The 22401-nt window shown below is 38.0% G+C and overlaps 1 long non-coding RNA gene across 7 annotated transcripts in view; it reads left to right on the top strand.

Moving 5' to 3' along the window:
- The window catches only part of LOC309862935, a 243347-nt gene that overhangs the window by 190520 nt on the left and 30426 nt on the right, over positions 1-22401 (top strand). For all 7 annotated transcript variants that reach the window (XR_014310799.1, XR_014310800.1, XR_014310801.1 and 4 more), the window contains 2 exons: positions 15843-15935; positions 16596-16758. This is a non-coding gene — a long non-coding RNA (uncharacterized lncRNA). The remainder of the gene's footprint in view (positions 1-15842; positions 15936-16595; positions 16759-22401) is intronic.

Genomic DNA, 22401 nt, shown 5'->3' with positions numbered 1-22401 from the left:
GGTCCAATCCCTTCTCTCTCTCTCTCTCTCTCTTAATCTCCATGTTTTTCATCTTTTCCCTATTGCCACCTGCCTTTATCCAAATTTTTCAGGGTTATTGACAAATGAATATAGTGAATATGGGAGGAAGCTTGCCCTGTGGTTCTGGGGGACCCGAGGAAAGGATTAGCAATCCAGGCCTGACTTTCAGCATCTCCTCTGGCCAACTGAAAGCTGAAAAGGGTCAGGACTAAGGCCATTTCTCCCCTGTCCATGACTGCCAGTGGGATCCAGGGCCTGAGGTAGCCTGGGCCAAGAATTTCCTCTCAGCACACCTCATGGCCCTGCATATAGTTAATTTATATGCACCAAGCATGTTCATTGGGAAACAACATTTTAATTGCTTCACCATACTTAACCCTCTGTCTTCACCCAAAGAACCATTTAACTTTCCTTTCTGCTTCAAAAAGTTACGAGTTTCATTTGTTTTGGAAAATGAGTACTCATTGAGTAATTTTGTTTGCTCTGTCCCAAACTCTGAATTGTGCAGTAGGAAGAATTTAAAAGACATTATCCTTCCTGTGGATGTCCTGATATACACAGTAACATCAAGGTATGTGTAGTAGTTTAAGAGCTGTGCAAGAAGTAATTGAAGTAGAGCTAGAGTTAGAGAAATTAGGAAGATCAGTTTTCATGAAAACCAAGTATTATACAGACCAAGTTTTCATGGACTCTGGTGCCTGATTTTTTTTAAATACATCTTTTCTGATATTATTGCCAGCCTTACATTGGTGTATGCTCTTGGGGTGGCTATACACACTTCTTTCTTTACCACTGTTGTTTTCTCTTAATTTCATGAGCACACCAAAACTAGTGGGAAAAGGCCAATTAGGAAATTCTTAGGGAGAAAACCCACATGTAATATTTTCATTTCTAATGAGAAAACCCAAACGGAATAAAGGTACTCAATACACAGAGGATGCTGGCAAAATATTTTACTAGGATGTGGTTTTGATCAGATTACTATTTCTGCTGGGATAGAATGTGTTTTGTTTTACTTTTTAAATCATTTTTTGATCTCCCTTACACATTCTCCATTATGGGCCCTTTCCTACTCATTGAAAACTTATGCAGAAATAGGTACTACATGCTATTCTATATTCATGTTAGCTAGCTTGGAGACTTTCAGGGGGAACATGCAGTTCTTCCACTAGACCTAGCTGTTGAAGTCACAGAAAGTGTTTTTCCTTGTCCCTAAATGTGGGTCTGGAGGCTAGAACCCTGACTATTGTCATGTTCCCACTCTTCATGGCTTACATCGTCCCTAGAAATGAAAGAAATGCTTTTCCAAAGGCACATGAATCAAACATGACACTTGGTCTTATTCCTTATTTGGGAAACACTTGATGGATTTTTCATTCTAGGTGATGTGGCTGGCTTATATGCATTACCAATATGTTCACTTTGCACTTCTCATCTTCACTTTTCTAAGGCCCATAATATAAAATGAACATGACAAAATTATCTGGCAGTTGCTATGCATAACAAGATTCTTTCTATCTTTGTAAAAGGAAGGTCATCAAAGAATTGTGTCTAGGTATTTTTGTCATTTGGAGCGATTATGTTGAATGTCCTTTAGCTTTGGTTTTTGCTTTGCAACAGAATGCATAGCGGTGGTGTCAATGCAGTACGTATGTGGAGTCCAGATATCAGTCTGCCATAATGACTATAACATGGTGAGAATGTTGAAAACAGAAAGTTCATTTTTGGAAGTCTGAAAGCAGCTGAGAACAGATGAGGGTAACAGAGCAAAGCTTGCTTCCAGCCTTGGCTATTTCTACTGCCAGGACATTCTTCTCCCATTACTTCATATGGACTAGATAGGAACAAAGGTGCTCTGCAGATATCTCCATGATTCCTGCTCACAGAAAGAGCAGATCAGTTGACCCACTGAGTGCAACCATGTATCCTCTGTTTAAAAACTTGCTGGTGATGTTCAGCTCTCTAAATTATAGTAGCTTCTCAAATGTTATTGTATCTGCAAATCCTTGGAGATCTAGTGGCCTAAGATGGAGTCCAGAGATTCTGCGATTCTGCACATTTAACAAACTCCCAGGAGATGGTGATGTTGCTGGTCTGGGGACCGCACTTGGATAACATGAAACTACAGTATGATGTTCAATTGGCCTAGATGTCAGGTCTAATAACAGTATCATCAAGTTTATCTCCGATCCATGGAATCACTTGCATTTGGAATCTTAACTTTACCTCCTTTTTAATATTTGTTGTTGGTGGGGCGCCTGGGTGGCTCAGTGGATTAAGCCGCTGCCTTCAGCTCAGGTCATGGTCTCAGGGTTCTGGGATCGAGCCCCGCATCGGGCTCTCTGCTCGGCGGGGAGCCTGCTTCCCCCTCTCTCTCTCTGCCTGCCTCTCTGCCTGCTTATCATCTCTCCCTCTGTCAAATAAATAAATAAAATCTTTAAAAAAAAATATTTGTTGTTGGTCAAGAGAGGGATCTTGATAGAGGAGGTGTTGATTGAGGAATGACAGGACAAGGATTAGATGGTATATGGAATCATCTCATACTGGGATGAACCTTCATACTTCCATAATTTTGTAAACCCTACTGGTCAGAGAGCCATTTGTATCAACAAATAGTCCCTTTAAAATGTTAGATCTTAGTTTCAACCAGTTTCACTAGCTGGTCTACTCCTAACTAGAAACTGCTGATGGGTGACGTGGATTATTGAGGAAAGACTGGGGTAAGAATAAGCATTCAGGAACTTCTATAGGGAAACAATCCTGCATGTTTCCTTTACTCTCCCACAACTACTACACTTCACAGAACTAGAGAGAATTAGGGAAGGTAATTTGGGGGATACGTGGCATTTCAGAGAACAGTTGGTCTGCAAGGGGCAATGAACAATTCAGGAGAGATGAGAGTATGTGCTGATTGACCTGTTGGGGATTGGAGAATCCAGGAGGCCCAGCTGGGATGGTTAGTCCTAGCACAAGCGGATGACATCACTAATGATCAGCTCAAAATGCACATTCCATTGATCATGAGCCAGCTGTATCATCTTTCTTTATGAGAAACAGCATAATTAAAAAAAAAAAAAACAACTCTGATGAAAACATCCTCCTCCTTTATTTTTAGGTGGATTCCTCTTGGTTTGGCAACCAAGAAAATATTTATTTCAGTGTTTATACCTGCTGGAAAATTGGGGATTCCAGAAATCTCAGTGTCCAGATCAGTTTTCTTTACAAATTTGGGATGCAGCACCCTCTTTTGAAAAACAGAGATCAATTCTCAGACTTTGTACATTTATGCTCATTTTATTTTATTGGTATACAGGTGTTTTGGGTTCTAAAAAAGGATGCAGTTTCCTAGAAATTTTTAGAAGAAATCATTAAAAAAATATTTTTTGCCATTGAGTGGCTGGAATCTTCTGCCTCAGTGGATCTGGGGCACATAATGGGCATTGAATTTTTCCAACTAAACCATAATCTTCCAAATTTAGTCAACTCAACCAAGTTGAGTTTTTCAATAGTAGATTGTGAGAATGAGAAACTTGGAAGGGACAGTGACAAAATGATAGGTGCTATGAGCTTACTTATTATAACTTATTTGTTTAATCATTATAATTATGTTAGTGCCCAACTTTCTTAGGATTAAAGGCTAGATGATCTAACAAAATAAGAACTAGGAAATCAAGACCCTGATTACTATTTGAATTTCTACCATTTAATTACATCAGATATATCACAAACTATCTAATATTTGGTGAATATAGTCCATGATCCCTATATTGAAGATAAATTATATACCTAATTGCAATTTTAACTCATTTATGATGTTCCAAATAACCTTTCCCTATAAAATGATTATAATAACAGTGACTTGTTATATAGCCTATGTGTATATAGTGCTTCATATGTATAAGGTATCTTCTATATATTTTATTGTTAGCCTAGTTAGTTCTTTAAGTAATTTTAATTTCCTGATATGGATTTTTGTTGAGATACCATGGAGTGTTTTTTTTTTTTTTTTTTAAGATTTTATTTTTTTATTGGAGAGAGAGATACTGTGAGCACAAGTGGGGTTGAAGGGTGGGGGAGGGCAGGGAGAGAGGGGAGAGGGAGAAGCAGACTCCCCACTGAGCAGGGAGCCTGATGACAATGTGGGGCTTGATCCCAGATCTCTGAGATCATGACCCTAGCCAAAGGCAGACACTTAACCAACTGAGCCACCCAGATGTCCCTGGGAGTATGGAGTATCTTTTTTTTTTTTTTTTTTTAGATTATTTATTTATTTATTTGAGAGAAAGAGAGACAGAGTGAGAGAGTATGAGAGAGGAGGTCAGAGGGAGAAGCAGACTCCCCATGGAGCTGGAAGCCTGATGTTGGACTCGATCCCAGGACTCTGGGATCATGACCTAAGCCGAAGGCAGTCACTTAACCAACTGAGCCACCCAGGTACCTGAGTATGGAGTATCTTGGCTGTGAATCAAAACTTCTTTATTTATGGGGTGGAGAGGAAAGTGAAGATAGCGTTGTCTTTACTTTCTCTGAAATTATAGCTGTGAAGAGTGAGACAGAGGTGTCTGTGCGGGGCTAAAGATTCTCATCAGCAGCACTGGCCATACAAACCAGGTGCCTGGGTTTCCTTCAACATTTTTCCCATTTCTATTTTGCCTATAGACTTAAGTTTTTCCCCTCCATATTATATTTTGTTCTTTCATTCTTTTAAATTTGTTCAAGTCATGTTGGTTTAGATCTTCCAGTAGTTGACTTATTCTTAACAATGACTTTGGCCAGCATTAAAAAACTCTTCTAATACCAAAGACAAATGCAGTTACAACTTAGATGATTAATGGTAGCTTGATTGACATAAGTAGGCCTGGTAGATATCTGTCATTGAGAATTTAATAACATTATCTATAATCATATTGGCAAAACAGTTTCTTAGGGCCATCTGCTTATTTATTAAAATGGTTTTTAGAGCTATATTGAACCAGATGGCTTTCAAACAGGATCTGAGCTATATTGGCCCATTTTTTTCAACTCTTAGGTATATTTTATATTACCTGTATACCCCCTCCTCCTATTATCTTAGGATAGGATTCCCCAGAGTAAAGGTATCTCCTTTACTAAATCACTCTGCTTACTTCTCTATTTGTTACAGGAAAATATCACTGTTTTAATTAAAATATTAAATGAGTAACCACTTTAAATCTGCCTACATAGATGATGTTTAGGTGTGGGCAGGAAGGAAAAGAAATGCTCCTGTGTTCATAGTGGTTATCATTCATGATATTTTATTTTCTTAAACTTTTATTTTCTCTAAAACAAAACAAGATGGATACTGTTATGGTGATATGAAGAGGAAAACAACAGCATGTGTATTCCCCACTCGGGGCAGTTCAGGAGATCTCTGGAGAGACATCTTGTTGGCAAGGAAGCCAATTCAAGATGCAGTGTGTCCTGATTTCTTCTTTAACGGGCCAATTTGAACAGGACACTGGATAAGTGTGTGCCATCATTCTGGTCCTTGGTTTCTCTAAAGTCAACCACTTATTAGAATAGATGAGGCAATTTGGATAGGCAGCTACATGATTAATTGCTATGTGGACCTGATCAGGGCCACAGGGAAAGTAAGAGTACTGAGGTATCCCAGAAGCTCTCAGACATGGATGGATTTTGAAGGCTCAATTTAAATATTTATGCAATATTTATACATAATACATATATATACATTTATATATAATACATGTACATACATTTCTTCCTTTGATCCTATTCAAGATTCCACCCAAATTCCTGCCCATTACCTTTGTTGAGGCTATCTTAGGGAACAGCCTATCCAGGAACCTCAGGGCGATCACATTGCAGGGTCTTTTCATTATCATGTAATTAAAAATGGGATTCCAGGTGGTCCCTTTCCATTACACCTCTGACGGCATTTGTGTTCAGTTCAACTGTGTACTGTTCGCTGTACTTGTACCTTTGATTCTGGTGTTTGACAGAGACCCATCTTTCTTAGAACATTTTTTATTTTTATTTTCTTGTTCTGAAGTGTTATGGTATCCCTTTTATTATACTTTATTCTCCATCAGTGTCACTTAACAATAAATCTGAACAATTAACAACAATTAACCCAACAATTAACATAACAATTAAATTTATGTATTTAACTTCAGTGTCTTTTTTTCCCTTTTATATATACTAATAGAAAAGATAGGTGAACTAAGAATTGCGCTAGGGAATAATGATAGGACAGAGAATTTTTAAGATCAGAAGGATTTTATTTATTTATTTGTTTGTTTATTTTTAAAGAGTTTATTTATTTGAAAGAGAGAGACAGCAAGAGAGCACAAGCAGAGGAGGAGCACAGGGAGAGGGAGAAGCAGACTCCCCACTGAGTAGGGAGCCCATGAGGGGCTCAACGAGAGGGTCAAACCCAGGATGCCAAGATCATGACCTGAGCTGAAGGCAGATACTTAACTGACTGAGCCACCCAGGTTCCCCTGGTGATGAGAAGGATTTTATAGAAAAGAAATTTGAGTGAAGAATACCAGAATGAAAGTGGGGAGAAGAATTCATGATCAGCCAATAAATACATGTGTGCATGTAGGTGTGTTTCTGTATTCGGCAGTGGCTGAAGACCACTGGATATACAGAAAAATGGTTGAACATCTCTTGGACCCATGGCCAGCTTGCTATTCACATTTTGTACCATATATAAAAAAAAAATAAAAATGAATTATAAAACTTAAAGTGAAATTGAAAACTATACAAATTTTAAAGAACATACAAGAAAATCTTTGTGACCTTGGGTTACACAAAGATTTCTTTGCTATAACACCAAAAGCATGATCCCTAAAAAAAAAATTGGTAATTGCCTTCATCAAAGTTAAATAATTCTGTTCCTCAAAAACAATGCAAAGAATAAAGAATAAAAAAAATTTGGGAAAAATATTGCAAACACATGTCTTATGAAGAGCTTGTATCCAGAATGCATAAAGTATTCTCAAACTCACTAATAAGGAAGAAACAATCCAGTTACATAAAATGAGCAATTTATTTATGTATTTATATTTTAATTTCATTGTAGTTCTTTTTTTTTTTTTTTTTTTTTAAGATTTATTTATTTATTTGGGGGAGAGGGGCAGAGGGAGAGAGTCTTCAAGCTGAGTGTGGAGCCAGATGCAGGGCCTGATCCCACAACCCATGAGATCATTACCTGAAGTGAAAACAAGAGTCAGACACTTAACTGACTGAGCCACTCAGGCACCCTTCAGTGTTATTAACATAGAGCGTTCTATTAGTTTCAGGTGTACAGTACAGTGATTTAACAGTTCTATATACTACTCAGTGCTCATCATGATAGTGTCCTCTTAATTCCTTCACCTATTTCACCCCCCCGCAACCTGGCTTCTGATAACCATCAGTTCTCTGTAGTTGAGTCTATTTTCTGGTTTGTACTTTTTCCCCCCTTTGTTTGTTTTGTTTTTTAAATTTTACATGTAAGTGAAATTATATGGTACTTGTCTTTCTCTGACCTACTCATTTAACTTAGCATTATACTCTCTAGATCAATCCATGCTGCTGCAAATGGCAAGATTTCATTCTTTTTTATGGCTCAGTAATTATATAAATATATATATATATATCTCACATATATATAGAAAAAATATATGAGATATATCTCACATATTTTTATCTATTCATTTATGGATGGACACTTGGACTGCTTCCATAACTTGGTTATTGTAAATAATGATGCCATAAACTAAGGGTGCATATACATTTTGCATATATATTTTCAAATTAGCATTCTTACATTCTTTAGGAAAATACCCAGTAGTGTGATTATCAGATTATAGGGTAGTTCTGTTTTTAACTTTTTGAAGACCCTCCATACTGTTTTCCACAGTGGCTGCAAAAGTTTGCATTCCTACTAACAGTGTGAAAGGGTTCCCCTTTCTCCATATCCTCACCAACATTTAGTTGCCTTTTTTTTTGTGTTTTTAATTTTAGCCATTCTGACAGGCATGATGTGATATCTCATTGTAGTTTTGATTTACATTTCCCTGATGATGAGTGATGTTGAGCACCTTTTCATATGTCCATTGGCCATCTGGATGTCTTCTTTGGAGAAATATCTGTTCATGTCTTCTAAAATGGGTAAAAAAATTTAAACAGCAAGAAGATATTTAAACACCACAGAAGACATGGATGGCAAATAAGCCCATGAAAAGATACTCAATAACATTAGTCATTAGAAAAATGAAAACATCAGCATCAAGTTTTGGTGAGGATATAGAGCCACCAGCATACTCTCATACTGCCGATGAGAATGCAAAAATGCTACAACCACTTTGGAAAATAATTTACTAGTTCTTTTTGAAGTTAAATGTACACTTACTATAAAATTCTGTAAATGTATTCTTAGGTATTGAAAGTGGAATGAAAACTATTTTCAAATAGAAATTTGTACCAGAATGTTTATAGGAGCAATATTTATAATAGCTGAAACATGGAAATAGCCCAAATATCTTTCAATTACCTAAATGATAAACTATAATATATCTGTAATATATCCATGCAGTGGAGTACTACTCAAAAGTAAAAGGAAGAACATATGTCAGTATGGGTGAATCTTAAATGTATTATGCTAAGTAAAAGAAGAATTTTATAAAAATATTTATAAATATTTATATTTATAGATTGAATATTCTATGATACCATTTATATGACATTTTTGAGTATACAAAACCACAGGGACAGAACAACCATCAGTAGTTTTCAGGGTTCATGGGAGGGAAAAGGATTTACCACAAAGGTGCAACAAAGGGAGTTTTGGATGATGAAAATATTCCATATCTTATTTGAGCTGGTGGTACCATGACTATATGCACTTGTCAAAACTCAGAACCATCAATTAAGAAGTATGAAATTAATTTTATGTAAATTATATCTTAAAAAAAAGCAGAAACAAAACAAAATAGTTAGAAGTGATATGCCATATTCGTGGGTTGGAAAATCCAATATTATAAAATGTCAATTTTTTCCTGCAGTGATATCTTGATGAAGTTTAATGCTAACTAAAATCCCAGAATGGTGGTGGTGGGGGATGATGCTAACTAATCCTAAAATTTAAATAGATATACAAAAATCCAAGAATAGCCAAAGTCATATTAAAAAAAAAAGAGCAAAACAAAGGACTTATTAGTGTCAAGGTTTATTATAAAGCTAGAATGATTAAGAGAAGGTAGTATTGGCTCAAGGATTGACACATAGAGCAGGTGAAGAATATGCACTTGGAATAGACTCCCATGTATGTGATCACTTGGTTTATTACAACGATAATACTGCAGTTCAATGGGGGGAAAATGTTCTTTTCAAAAAATGAGGTTGATCAATTGGATGCTGTGTTTTTAAAAAGGGAGGAAAATTTAAGCTTTATTTCACAATATACATAAGTGTAGTCTCATATTGCAGATCTAAATATGAAAGATGAGACAATAAAGCTTTAGAATAAAACAGGATGATATCTTCTTGACCTTAGGCTAGGTAAATATCTGTTAAGTCAGAATTAAAGGAAAAAAATTAATTACTTCATTAAAATTAAGACCCATTTTTTCAAATACATTATGATGAAGACAAGCTACAGAGTAGGAGAAAATGCATCTTTCTGACTGAGGACATTTTTCCAGAATGTATAGAGAACTGTTAAAAATTTTAAAGGACATGTTGATTTTAGCCATTCTGACTGGTGTGAGGTGATATCTCATTGTGGTTTTGATTTGTATTTCCCTGATGCCGAGTGATATGGAGCACTTTTTCATGTGTCTGTTCGCCATCTGGATGTCTTCTTTGCAGAAATGTCTGTTCATGTCCTCTGCCCATTTCTTGATCGGATTATTTGTTCTTTGGGTGTTGAGTTTGCTAAGTTCTTTATAGATTCTGGACACTAGTCCTTTATCTGATATGTCGTTTGCAAATATCTTCTCCCATTCTGTCAGCTGTCTTTTGATTTTGTTAACTGTTTCCTTTGCTGTGCAAAAGCTTTTGATCTTGATGAAATCCCAATAGTTCATTTTTGCCCTTGCTTCCCTTGCTTTTGGCGTTGTTCCTAGGAAGATGTTGCTGCGGCTGAGGTTGAAGAGGTTGCTGCCTGTGTTCTCCTCAAGGATTTTGATGGATTCCTTTTGCACATTGAGGTCCTTCATCCATTTTGAGTCTATTTTTGTGTGTGGTGTAAGGAAATGGTCCAATTTCATTTTTCTGCATATGGCTGTCCAATTTTCCCAGCACCATTTATTGAAGAGGCTGTCTTTTTTCCACTGGACATTCTTTCCTGCTTTGTCGAAGATTAGTTGACTGTAGAGTTGAGGGTCTATTTCTGGGCTCTCTATTCTGTTCCATTGATCTATGTGTCTGTTTTTGTGCCAGTACCATGCTGTCTTGATGATGACAGCTTTGTAATAGAGCTTGAAGTCCGGAATTGTGATGCCACCAACGTTGGCTTTCTTTTTCAATATCCCTTTGGCTATTCGAGGTCTTTTCTGGTTCCATATAAATTTGAGAATTATTTGTTCCATTTCTTTGAAAAAGATGACAGATGCTGGCGAGGATGCGGAGAAAGGGGAACCCTCCTACACTGTTGGTGGGAATGCAAGCTGGTGCAGCTACTCTGGAAAACAGCATGGAGGTTCCTCAAAATGTTGAAAATAGAACTGCCCTATGACCCAGCAATTGCACTATTGGGTATTTACCCTAAAGATACAAGCGTAGTGATCCAAAGGGGCACGTGCACCCGAATGTTTATAGCAGCAATGTCCACAATAGCCAAACTATGGAAAGAACCTAGATGTCCATCAACAGATGAATGGATCAAGAAGATGTGGTATATATACACAATGGAATACTATGCAGCCATCAAAAGAAGTGAAATATTGCCATTTGCGACAACATGGATGGAACTAGAGCGTATCATGCTTAGCGAAATAAGTCAAGCAGAGAAAGACAGCTATCATATGATCTCCCTGATATGAGGAAGTGGTGATGCAACATGGGGGCTTAAGTGGGTAGGAGAAGAATCAATGAAACAAGATGGGATTGGGAGGGAGACAAACCATAAGTGACTCTTAATCTCACAAAACAAACTGAGGGTTGCTGGGGGGAGGGGGTTTGGGAGAAGGGGGTGGGATTATGGACATTGGGGAGGGTATGTGCTTTGGTGAGTGCTGTGAAGTGTGTAAACCTGGTGATTCACAGACCTGTACCCCTGGGGATAAAAATATATGTTTATAAAAAATTAAAAAACTAATAAATAAATAAATAAGTTTAATAAAAAAAATTTTAAAGAACAGTCCAATAGATTTGGTCCAATATCCAAAAAACTTGAACAGATAATTAACAAAAGCAAGTATCCAAATAGCTAACAGATCATGTAAAATTGTACTCAACATCATTGTTCATCAGGGAATTTAAATTAAAACCACAATGCAGTGCTACTACACCTCCACTAGAATGACTAAAATTAAAAGACAATGTCAGATATTGATAAAAGTGGAGCAGCTGGAAGTTTCAAATACTATTAATGAGAGTGTGAATTGGTATAATCACTTTGAAAAAATACTTGGTAGGACCTCTTGAAGTTCAATTATGTGCATTACTCATGAACCAGCAATTCTACTCGTGAGTATATATTCAATGGAATTATGTCCTCACTAAAAGACATGTCTGAGTTCATAGCAGCATTATTTATAATAGAGCTGACCTGGAAACAACTCAAATATCCATAGAAGATCATGAATTTTTAGACAACTCACAAGCCGGCATGAAAACTCAGAATGGATCCAACAGGAAGGCAGCTGGATGATAGTTCTGCATGAACTTGGTGACAGTGTTGGTGTCTGAAGCCTGGGTCCTACTGGAGAGTATAGGTAGGAGCTAAGTGCTATGCGCTGCACCTCCACCCATAAAAGTGGGGTAGCACCGCTTATGTGCTCTCTCTGTGTCTCTGTGAGATGTCCTAAATTCTTCTTTCAATTTTTTCCCATAGCTTTTTCCTCAAGAGGACGAGACCAAGAATCACAAGCATCCTGGCAGACTAATAGTCTGATGCCACTTACACCAATTATCTGTCCACCATGGACTTCGGGGGTTGAGAAGATCCAGATTCTGTTTTAATAAAAATTGTACTAAATCGTATGTGAAATCCTGGAGATCTTGGAATATTAAAAGGGCATTAGTGGAAAAACTGGTGATTCAAATAGTCCGTAGTTTAGTTAATAGAGGTATCCGAATGTCTATTACTTGTTTTTGATAAACGCACCATGGTTCTGTCAATGGTAACATTAGGGGAAATTGGTGAGGGCTATGAAAGAATTCTCTGTACTTTTTTTGCAACTTTTCTGGATGTCTAGAATTATCCCAAACTAAAATAAAATACTAAACAAAACAAAACAAACCTCCTAGCCCCCACATTGTATGCTTTGTCCTTATCTTCAAAATAAGAAATGTATTACATGTTTTGAACACAATGTAACAGTTTAATGTCCTTGGAATTTTCTTTCAGTTTTTCTGTCATCCATTAATAGAGAATATTTACCAATCACACTAACTAAACACAGCAATAGCTTCCATGGATGTAATGACAAAGTCTTGTAGAAATACCTGTAAATCTTTTTACTTCAAACCTGAATTATGTCAGCTAAACATTTGTGACCTTTTAGGTTTCTTTACTCTAGTTTTCTTTTATGTGACATTCTAAACTCCTTAAAAAATTAAAAGAACTGAATACAGATAAAAGATAAAAAGTTTAAGATATGAGTTATATGAGGAAACTTTAGACAATATTAGAAAATATTCTTTCTAGAGGACAAACATTAGTAAATGGGGTCCTCATGATTGACAGTATTGCTGGTTTTAGGAATGTCTTTCTAGCATCTACATCACTGTACACAGTGGGAGGCAAGGAAATTTGGAACCATATAAATTGGAATTCATAACTTTATTGTGCTCTCTTACCAAAAATTTGTTTCCTCCTTGGATCAAGATGCTAATTATGGTACTTAAGATTTTAACTACCAGGTGAGTCAGATATATATTTTGGTGCAGGAAATTTTGAGGGCCTTAAAGCATAGCCCCGGGGTAGTGTTCGCTCTGCTGGTCTCACTGTAGACAGAGGCTCTGATGGAAACACTGAGTGACAGGCACAGAGAGAGAGAGTGCTCATTTTTGTGTACCAGAGAGAAATCTCTTCCCACAATGTGAAGAGTTGTGGTTAGGCACAAAAAGCTAGGAAAACTCCTAAAACTCAGACACAAGCAACCGTAACACAGTAACCATTTAAGAAAAGGGGTACTTACTCTAGCAAGACTGTCCTGGGTGCAGCTGTCACTCTCTTAGGAATTTGACTCAAGATAGCTGCCCGTGTTTAATCTTTACTGCCGCATATTTTATTTCATTACCAAGAATATAAACTGTAATGAACTGACAAAAGAAATGATGAAGTCTTTAATTAGGCTTAGTCACTCTTCTACTGTGAGCAAAGACTTTTGGGTCAAAAACAACTGGAGTTTTATCTTATTTCTGCCATTTGCTATCTCTGTGACCTTGGGCAAGTTATTTACTCATCTGAGCCCCAGTTTCTTTGCTTGTAAATTGGAGATAATTTCATAGGATTGTTTTGTGGGCTGAGAATAAAGTGCTGAGGCCAGCACATGGCACATAATGAGAGCAGATGAGAGCCCCTTATCTGTTCATTTCTGTACCCAATTCTAGCTCTCTATCTTATGAGGAACCCCAATAGCTTCATGTGTATCCCAACACATGTATGTGCACCTGTTGCCAACTTCCCAGGCTTTGGCCATGCATGGAGTTTCCATTCCATTTCTGATTTTTCTCTGAAACCTTTCCCTCTTCTTTTCCTCTTCCTTCCTTTCTCCTCCCTTTGCCAGGAACTTCCTTTTCTCCTCCTTCTCCCTTTCTCTTCCTCTCCCCTCTTTCTCTTCCCCGATGCTTTCCTTCTCCCTCTCTCTTCCTCCCTTCTTCCTCCTATACCTCTTCCTAGGATAGGGTGGGCAATGTTCTCTCTCTCTCTCTCTCTCTCTCTCTTTCACACACACACACACACACACGCAACTAGGATTACAATTCAGTGCTTAACTGCATTGTTTGAAAACTCCGATCTTTCTTCACTATAAAATCTGTCTAATGCTGCGTTAGAAGCAAACATAGTCCTAAACCAGACCACCTACTAGAAGTTAACAAAGGAGCAAACAGAACTCTTCCTCCTTTCCAACCTTATTCAGTGGAGGATAATGTCATGTCATTGCTATCTGAGGGAGGACCCAAAGCCTCTTGAATGGCTTGAATGAAGAGCCATTCACCTCTTGTATGGCTGCATACTGAACTATTTTCAGAAACAGCATGGTAGTTGAATACTTTGATCAGGTTTTTATATTATTTTTCTACATAGCTTCCAAATTTATTTTTCCACATGTCATAGTCTCACTTTTTGGGGAATGAGGCAAGTTTTCTGAAATATTCTTATCCTCTGATTATTCTGAAGAATTCCATGATCTTAATCTCATTCCTTTATTTAATGTTTTATTACAAAACAAACACCCTCCTTTTCAAACCCCAAAACTAAACCATGAGGGAGATTACAGGGTTAGTATGAGGCCATTAAAGGAGAAAGCCCCACATAAAGAAGGGGAGCAAGCTCACGTACTGGGTTCTCACTCATGGGTGTGAGTTCACCCAGTGAACCCACATCTGAAATGGCAACAGATCCCAAGCACCCATGGGACTAAGCACCTTAACTTCTGCAGGGCTTTTAAAATCCCTGATATATTCTGAGTTCACAAAACTCTAAAATTTAGTTCTTAGAAAACTCTGTAGCTCAGAAGAGCTTAATCTATTCGCCATTTTCTGAAACTGATGACAATGTGAACTCTAGTTGGAAGTTGTTGGTCCATGTGTAGATTTCTCTTAGGTCTTCAAGGCATGGGTACCAACTGTTTGATGGGGGCCACAGTGCTGGTGCTGGCCTCTTGGTGTGTATGCTGATATTTTAAGATGTTATCAAGCGTTAGAGGCATATTCACTCTTTTAAGATCCTCAGGGGTAATACAAATAGAGACATTAAGATCATTTGGATGAGCAAAAAATATAAACATTTGGAAAATGATTGATCTTACATCCAAGAAAAGAGGTAAGTGCTTTCAGTGAGTCGGTGAGTGCAGAGGGACAAAGTGCATGTTTAGCTGAAGTAGGGAAAGTAGTAAATGTTCAGGGAGGACATGCTTCCTGTGCTAAAAAGCCAAAAAGTAGATAAACTTGTCTGAGAACGGAGGGCACAGTGACATGAACTGTGACTTGGGACAAGACTCTAAAGAGTGGGTAGTCTGTCTAGATTGAGGGGGTACTGACGACGAGAGGGAAGTGGAAGAAAGGGAATTACTTTTGGTTTTTCTGTTGTTGGTCAAGCCCATTGTGATGACTTTGGAGTTGGGTGCTTAGATCCTCTGCAGGTCCAAGTCCATTGGCCAGCTGGTGGAGAGGTGTCTACAGGCAACCTTCCACTAATGTCGGCCCCTTCAGGGATTTCCTCAGCTGCACAGAGCCACCTTGCTTAAGGTCACACCCTTCCCATGGTGGCCCACCTCCAGTGACGGATCAAGGGGCAGGTATAAAAGTCCAGACACTTTGGCCTTACCTAGAGGAATTCTGATGGTCTGTTTTAGGTCAATAGCTCCCTGCAGAATCAGCTGAAGTAGTTATGAGGCCTACATCAAAGGTCAGTTTTCCTGTGGCCAATCTTGCTTTTTTCCTACCTCCCACAGGTGCCAATCCTAAGAGCATTCTAACAAATGTTCTACACTCGTAACTCTATCTCAGATTGCGCTTCTTGAAAAGCCACCTACGACACCTTCTCGGTATGTTATGTAATTTTCATAATAACTCCCTAAGGTTGGTATTTTGGGCGTTATTATATAGGTGAGAGATTCAGACTTAGGCTAAATGACTGGCCGGAAGTCACACACATTGGCATCCACATTTACAGTATCTGTGCTCTTTTTCAGTATATATTGTTGCCTCCCTAAAGGATCAGCAAGAGACACATACCTTCACACGTGTGCAGTAAAGAATGGATACTTACTTATGTGCACTCATTCAGTCAACAGTTATTTACTAAATCCCAGTGTTCCAGAAATTTTACAGTTATGGAAGGAAGAAACATGAAATGGGAGATAGATCTGCTATCTACATAAAGGCTTTGTGGACACGGGAAAGGATCTTGTTTCTGCTCTATGATGACACTTTACATGTCTAAGTCTAACTTTGATAGTGTCTTTGAAGATTAACCTTTATCAGCTATATTTTCTTTTGGAATTTAATCAGTGATTAAAGAAATTAATGGCCTATGAATGTAAAACAAACAAAACCTTTTTGCTTTGAATGACGCAATACAGATACCAAAAAATTTCTGCCAAACTCGTAACCAAGACAACTGTGAAATACTGGAAGTTGTAAACATCTAGGGAAAATATATATTTATGCTGCTTCTCAAATATTTTTACATTTTCACTTTAAAGATCACAAATGGAAATCTTTGATGATGTACTTTTGAGTATGGTTCATGCTGGAAAGAAAAAGGATGGATTCAAACTAAAAAAAAGAAAAAAAATTGGCCCAACATCAGAAGATTGGAAAATGAATATACATTTATATGTTTTGAGTTAGAACAAAATATTCAAGGTATGTATGCCTTATTTTTTTATGATTCCCTGCTTTAATCAACTTGTTCTGTTGGCCACAGTTGCTGTTAAACTGAGGTTCTCCACCATACTTACTCAGACCACGTATTTGCAAAATAGTATCTCTCATAAAAAATATATTCAGTGGAAGTTCATTATATGAATGAATCACCCCAAAATGTATGAGATGAAAGATATTTTAATGTATCATGTAGATGATGTGAAATGTAGACTTCTGCACAATTTCTAGTTTGCTGCGTTGGGGACAATATTCAACCTTTCTTCTTCTGGAAAAAAGATCATATCTTTCTTTGTTAGTGTATTGCTGAAGGATTTTACTTTTTCACCTTTGGAACTTTGCCATGTTTGGGGGGGAAAGCAAGAATGACGCCAACAGTAGGTAATATTTCTATTCTACAGAGGCAGAGTTTTAAAATTTACAGTATAAATAAGAGAGTAGGTCACCTGGGTGACTCAGCTGGTTAAGCATCAGACTTCAGCTCAGGTCTTGATCCCAGGGTCCTGGGATTGAGTCCTGCATCTGGCGCTCTGCTCATCAGGGAGCCTCTGCCTCTGCCTCTCTGTTTCTCATGCATGAATAAATAAAAGCCTTTTTAAAAAATAAGAGTGTAAATTTTGACTATAGTATGTTGTTTCTAGTCTAAATCAAGATAAAAATGAATCCAATTAAAAAAAATAAACTCATTTAGGTGTATATTGTTACTATTCTCACTAACATCAATATTTGGTATTATTATTTGTCATTGTAAAGTTAAGTAAAAAACCGTCTTCATTCATCCTGAATCTTTTCTTTCAGCTAAAACAGAGTAATTCAATTTCTTTTCACAGCTTTCCAACCCAGTTTTCGAATCTTTGTGTTGTCTTACTACAGCTACCACAAAGTTTTAAAAATATGTGAGTTCATGTAGTAGCAAAAACTTGTACACACATATCTGCACTATTAGAAGAAAATTTCATGAAAGCAAATTGGTAGATAATTTTTTGAGTTAATATTATATATTACAAAATATGTCAGATCCCGTAATGTGTGTGAAGAGATGAAAGGATGATCAAGGAGTTAATAATCTGGGTGAAGAGATAGAATATATCAAATTGCTTAAGTCATAGAAAGGAATACTTACTTAAAAGTCAAAGTAAATGTTCTACAAGCATAGGAGAAGGTCCTTCAGACTATGTTGGTTAAGGGTGGTCAGATTTAGCTGACTCTCAGGGGCTGGTGAGTATTTGAATGGGTGGGGAGAGGGGTCTTGGCTTTTCAGGTTTGGCTGGGGAGGGGGCCAAGGGCTTTGCAGAAAAATTGGAAATGCTGTAGGAAAGGTAGAATCTATTCAGAACATAATAAAATATGCTAGAGGTGGAGGAAAGTAGATAAGATGATGCACTAATGGCTGTTTTGGTCAGATTAGAGGGTTGAGGCAAACAATACTGGGTTGCAGTTTAAGTAGTTTTGGCTTTAATGGGTACACCTTCTTTTTTTTTTCCTCTTCAAATTGTGTTCCATTGAACATAAATTTTGAAAGTTTTGAAGAGATGTGCCACTGAAAATTAAAAAAATAAATTCCAGAGGCAATTTCATTTGGCAAATATTGAGCTAAATGAATTTTTTCCTTTAGAACGTAACAGCTTTAATATATTAATATGCATTGTAGATTTCCAAGAAAGTGAGGAATATAGTATATAATTTTTATAAACCCATGGAAGTAAAAAGGAAGGTTCATAGAATACATATCTTTAGGGTTAAATCAATGCAACTCAGTGACTGATTAAATATGTGAAGTAAGAAAGAGTGCAAACAAAGATAAAAGATGTTAAAGTTGAGAGATTGTAAAAAATCATTTTATAATCATCGCTATTATTTGTCAAGCTGCTATTACATGGCAGGTAGTGCAGATGAAAGACTGGGACTCGGAAGTTTAAGTAATTTGTCTAGGGTCATATAGATAATATGTGGTTGTCACAATAGTGCAATCACAGTATAGTGAAATGATTGATGGAGAGACACCAAAGACATAAGTGAAAGGATATGAAGTTCCTTTAATCACAAAGGACGTAGAAGCTTATGGTACCAATTACACAGAGCGGGAGGCAATGTGGTACACTCCCAGATGGAGGGACAGGTGTGGGCAATATATGCTTCATAATGTGATGATTCTGCTAGATGAGTTTCCTTTTTTTTTTTGTTTCCAAATCTATGTGACCATCTGCAAGTCACTGTTACAAAGTAACTCCAGCAGATTCTTGAGTGCTTATTGTGGAACCAGGTGAATCAAAGGTTAATTTTCCAAGAATAGCATCTTTTAAAGTAGGCTTTAGGCTTACTGAAGTCCATTCTTAAACACAATAACTGGTGGGGCTAAGATTTAAATCTAGGTCTACCTTGTTTCAAAGCTCCAATTTTCCCTCTCTAACCTGTTGATTTTGTGTGCTGATAAAAGAATGGTGAAGCCATCAGAACCCCACTGCCTGCTGCTGTTCCCTATCCAGGGCTACTGAAGACCTTGACTTCCTCTGCTTCATAGCTTGGGCGTCAAAGTGCCCCTGTGGCTCAGCTTACTTTTCGAAACCTTCCATACCAAAGAAAATCAGTTCACGTTTTAAGGGATTTACTGTGTATCAAATCCCTGGTTGGTTTGCTTAAAGCAGAGGTTACTCTGGTTGTGAGTCTTTGTATTATGTCCCAAAGGCTATGGTGTTGTAACATGTATGACCTATACTTTGCTGGGGCAGGCCCTCGGAAAGAAAGGTGTTCCAGATCATGCCACACACATCCTGACATACAGGTCCTCATTTCTCCTCACAGCAATGGGATGAGGGATAATAGGATAATACTGTAAGTATCCTCATTTTTTTAAACTAACTAACAAGAGGATAATTTTCCTAAGTTCATGTAATTAATAAATGGCAGAGCTCAAACCTGGAGCTCAGACTTTAGATTCCATATTTTTAACTCTTACTCATCAAGGTGACGGCCATGGAAATCACACAGCAACACTGCGGTCTGTTCTGACTCTGTCTCCTTGCCACAGTGCATTGCTGCAGCTGTTACTTTCTCTGCCTCTTAGAAATCCTATGAGGTGGGACACCTGGGTGGCTCAGCCCTTGGAGTGGTTGTCATTTGGATCAGGTCATGATCTTAAGGTCATGGGACGGAGTCGCTCATGGGGCTTCTTGCTCTGCAGGGAGCCTGCTTTTCCCTCTGCCAGGGGTCCTCCTGCTTGTGCTGAAACTCTCTCTCTCTCTCTGATTAAAAGAAGAAGAAGGAGGAGGAGGAGGAGGAGGAGGAGAAGAAAAGAAATTTCATGAGGCTATTTCTGCTGCCACTCCCATCTTCATCTGGACTCTTTTTTTTCCTTCTATTTTGATGGTATTTAACTTTAATGTCCTTCATTCAATGACGGCTTGTCTTCAGGACTCCTTTCTTGGGTCAGCATCATTGTAGGTATGAGCGAATGTCCTCCCTTATAGTGTTATGACGCTTTTGCTTTATCCCCCCTTTCTTTCTTTTTTTTTTTTAATTTAAATTTTTTATTTTTTATAAACATATATTTTTATCCCCAGGGGTACAGGTCTGTGGATCACCAGGTTTACACACTTCACAGCACTCACCAAAGCACATACCCTCCCCAATGTCCATAATCCCACCCCCTTCTCCCAAACCCCCTCCCCTTCAAGCTCTATTACAAAGCTGTCATCATCAAGACAGCATGGTACTGGCACAAAAACAGACACATAGATCAATGGAACAGAATAGAGAGCCCAGAAATAGACCCTCAACTCTACAGTCAACTAAACTTCGACAAAGCAGGAAATAATGTCCAATGGAAAAAAGACAGCCTCTTCAATAAATGGTGCTGGGAAAATTGGACAGCCACATGCAGAAAAATGAAATTGGACCATTTCCTTACACCACACACAAAAATAGACTCAAAATGGATGAAGGACCTCAATGTGTGAAAGGAATCCATCAAAATCCTTGAGGAGAACACAGGCAGCAACCTCTTCGACCTCAGCCGCAGCAACATCTTCCTAGGAACAACGCTTTTTCCCCCCTTTAAAAAATTTCAACAGTGCCATGCTATTACATTAAAAAAAAGATATTCTCTTTCCTCTGTTGAGAAACTTAAATGTGTTCTATTAGGAGGTGGAGGATTTTGTAGACATTTAAAATCCTGTAAAATCCCCTCTCGGGGCTCCTGGGTGGCTTAGTTGGTTAAGTGCCTGCTTTTGGCTCAGGTCATGACCTTGGAGTCCTGGGATGGAGCCTCATGTTGGACTCCCTGATCAGCGGGGAGTCTGCTTCTCCCTCTCCCTCTGCTCCTCCCTTCACTCATGCTTGCTCCATCTCTCTCTCTCAAATACATAAAATCTTAAAAAGGTTTGTTAATAACTTTATTATGAATAGTTTCCCAATTTTCTAAATTTCATCTTATCTTTTCCACATAATACCAAGGTCTATTGAACTCCTACTATAAGATAGGCACCATGCTGGTTACATAAATAAATAAGAAAATGTCCTGGTCATTAGGTGTTCAGTGTCTCCAAAGAAAGATGTATACAAATGAATAACTAATCAATATGAGAAGGGTAATGCTAAAAGAATGTTAAAGGTACCTAGGGAAGAAGGAAGGGCTAGAGAAAGGACATGGTATTTGATCTATGGCTTTGGGTGATGATCAGGAATTCACTGGTTGGAAAAGGAAGGGGTGAATGAGATGGGGTGGCTGGGTGATGGGCATTGGGGAGGGTATGTGCTATGGTGAGCTGTGAATTGTATAAGACTGATGAATCACAAACCTGTACCCCTGAAACAAATAATATGCTATATGTTAATAAAAAAATAATTTAAAAAAAAGCAATGGACACACCAGGCAGAGTGAACTGTATACATAAATGTGTGGAGGTGTACAAGGTGCATTAGAAGAAACAACTGATGTCTGATAGGCAGAAAGCACAGAATGTATGTAGGAGAATGGAAGGAAGAGACTATTGACAAGCATTAAATGCCGTGCTAAAGAGTTCCGGTTGAAGTCTGCAGATGGTGGGGCCCCTGTCTGCTGTTCCAGGTTTACTCTTTGTACCAATACCTTCATCTCTTGCAGATCCTCCCTTAACGCCTGCTCAGGGATGAAACTGGGAGTTGAAACTGGACAGGCTCAGCAGCCAAAGCAATTTCTGATTTTAAGAAAAAAAATTTGGTTCCCTTTCAATGCTAGAAAATTCCTCAGCCCTTACCAGACAAACCAGTAGTGGTTGTGGTAAAGTTTGTCAGGCAGGATGAGTATTTCTGAGTACCCATTTTGCTCCATAGTTTTCAGAATCAGTATGACTTTCATTCATGGAATACTGATTTGGTGAAGATAAGGGCTTATTAATTAAAGATTTTTTCTTTTCATTTTTTATTTATTCATTTTAGAGAGAGAGAGTGCACGCGTACATGTGAGTGGGTGGAGGGGCAAAGGGAGAATGGGAGACACAGGGAGAGAAGCAGACTGTCCACTGAGTGCAAAGCTTGATGTGGGGTGATCTCAGGAGCAATCCCATGACCCTGAGATCATAAAAAGCATCCAGTTTGATTTCAGCTGAAATCAAACTGGATGCTTAACCAATGGATCCACCTGGGCAC

The sequence above is a fragment of the Mustela nivalis genome, assembly GCF_964662115.1.
Source record: "Mustela nivalis genome assembly, chromosome: 4".
In the NCBI taxonomy this organism is placed as follows: Eukaryota; Metazoa; Chordata; class Mammalia; order Carnivora; family Mustelidae; genus Mustela; species Mustela nivalis.
Note: the sequence above shows the minus strand (reverse complement) of the source record. Positions and strands in the feature narration are given on the sequence as shown.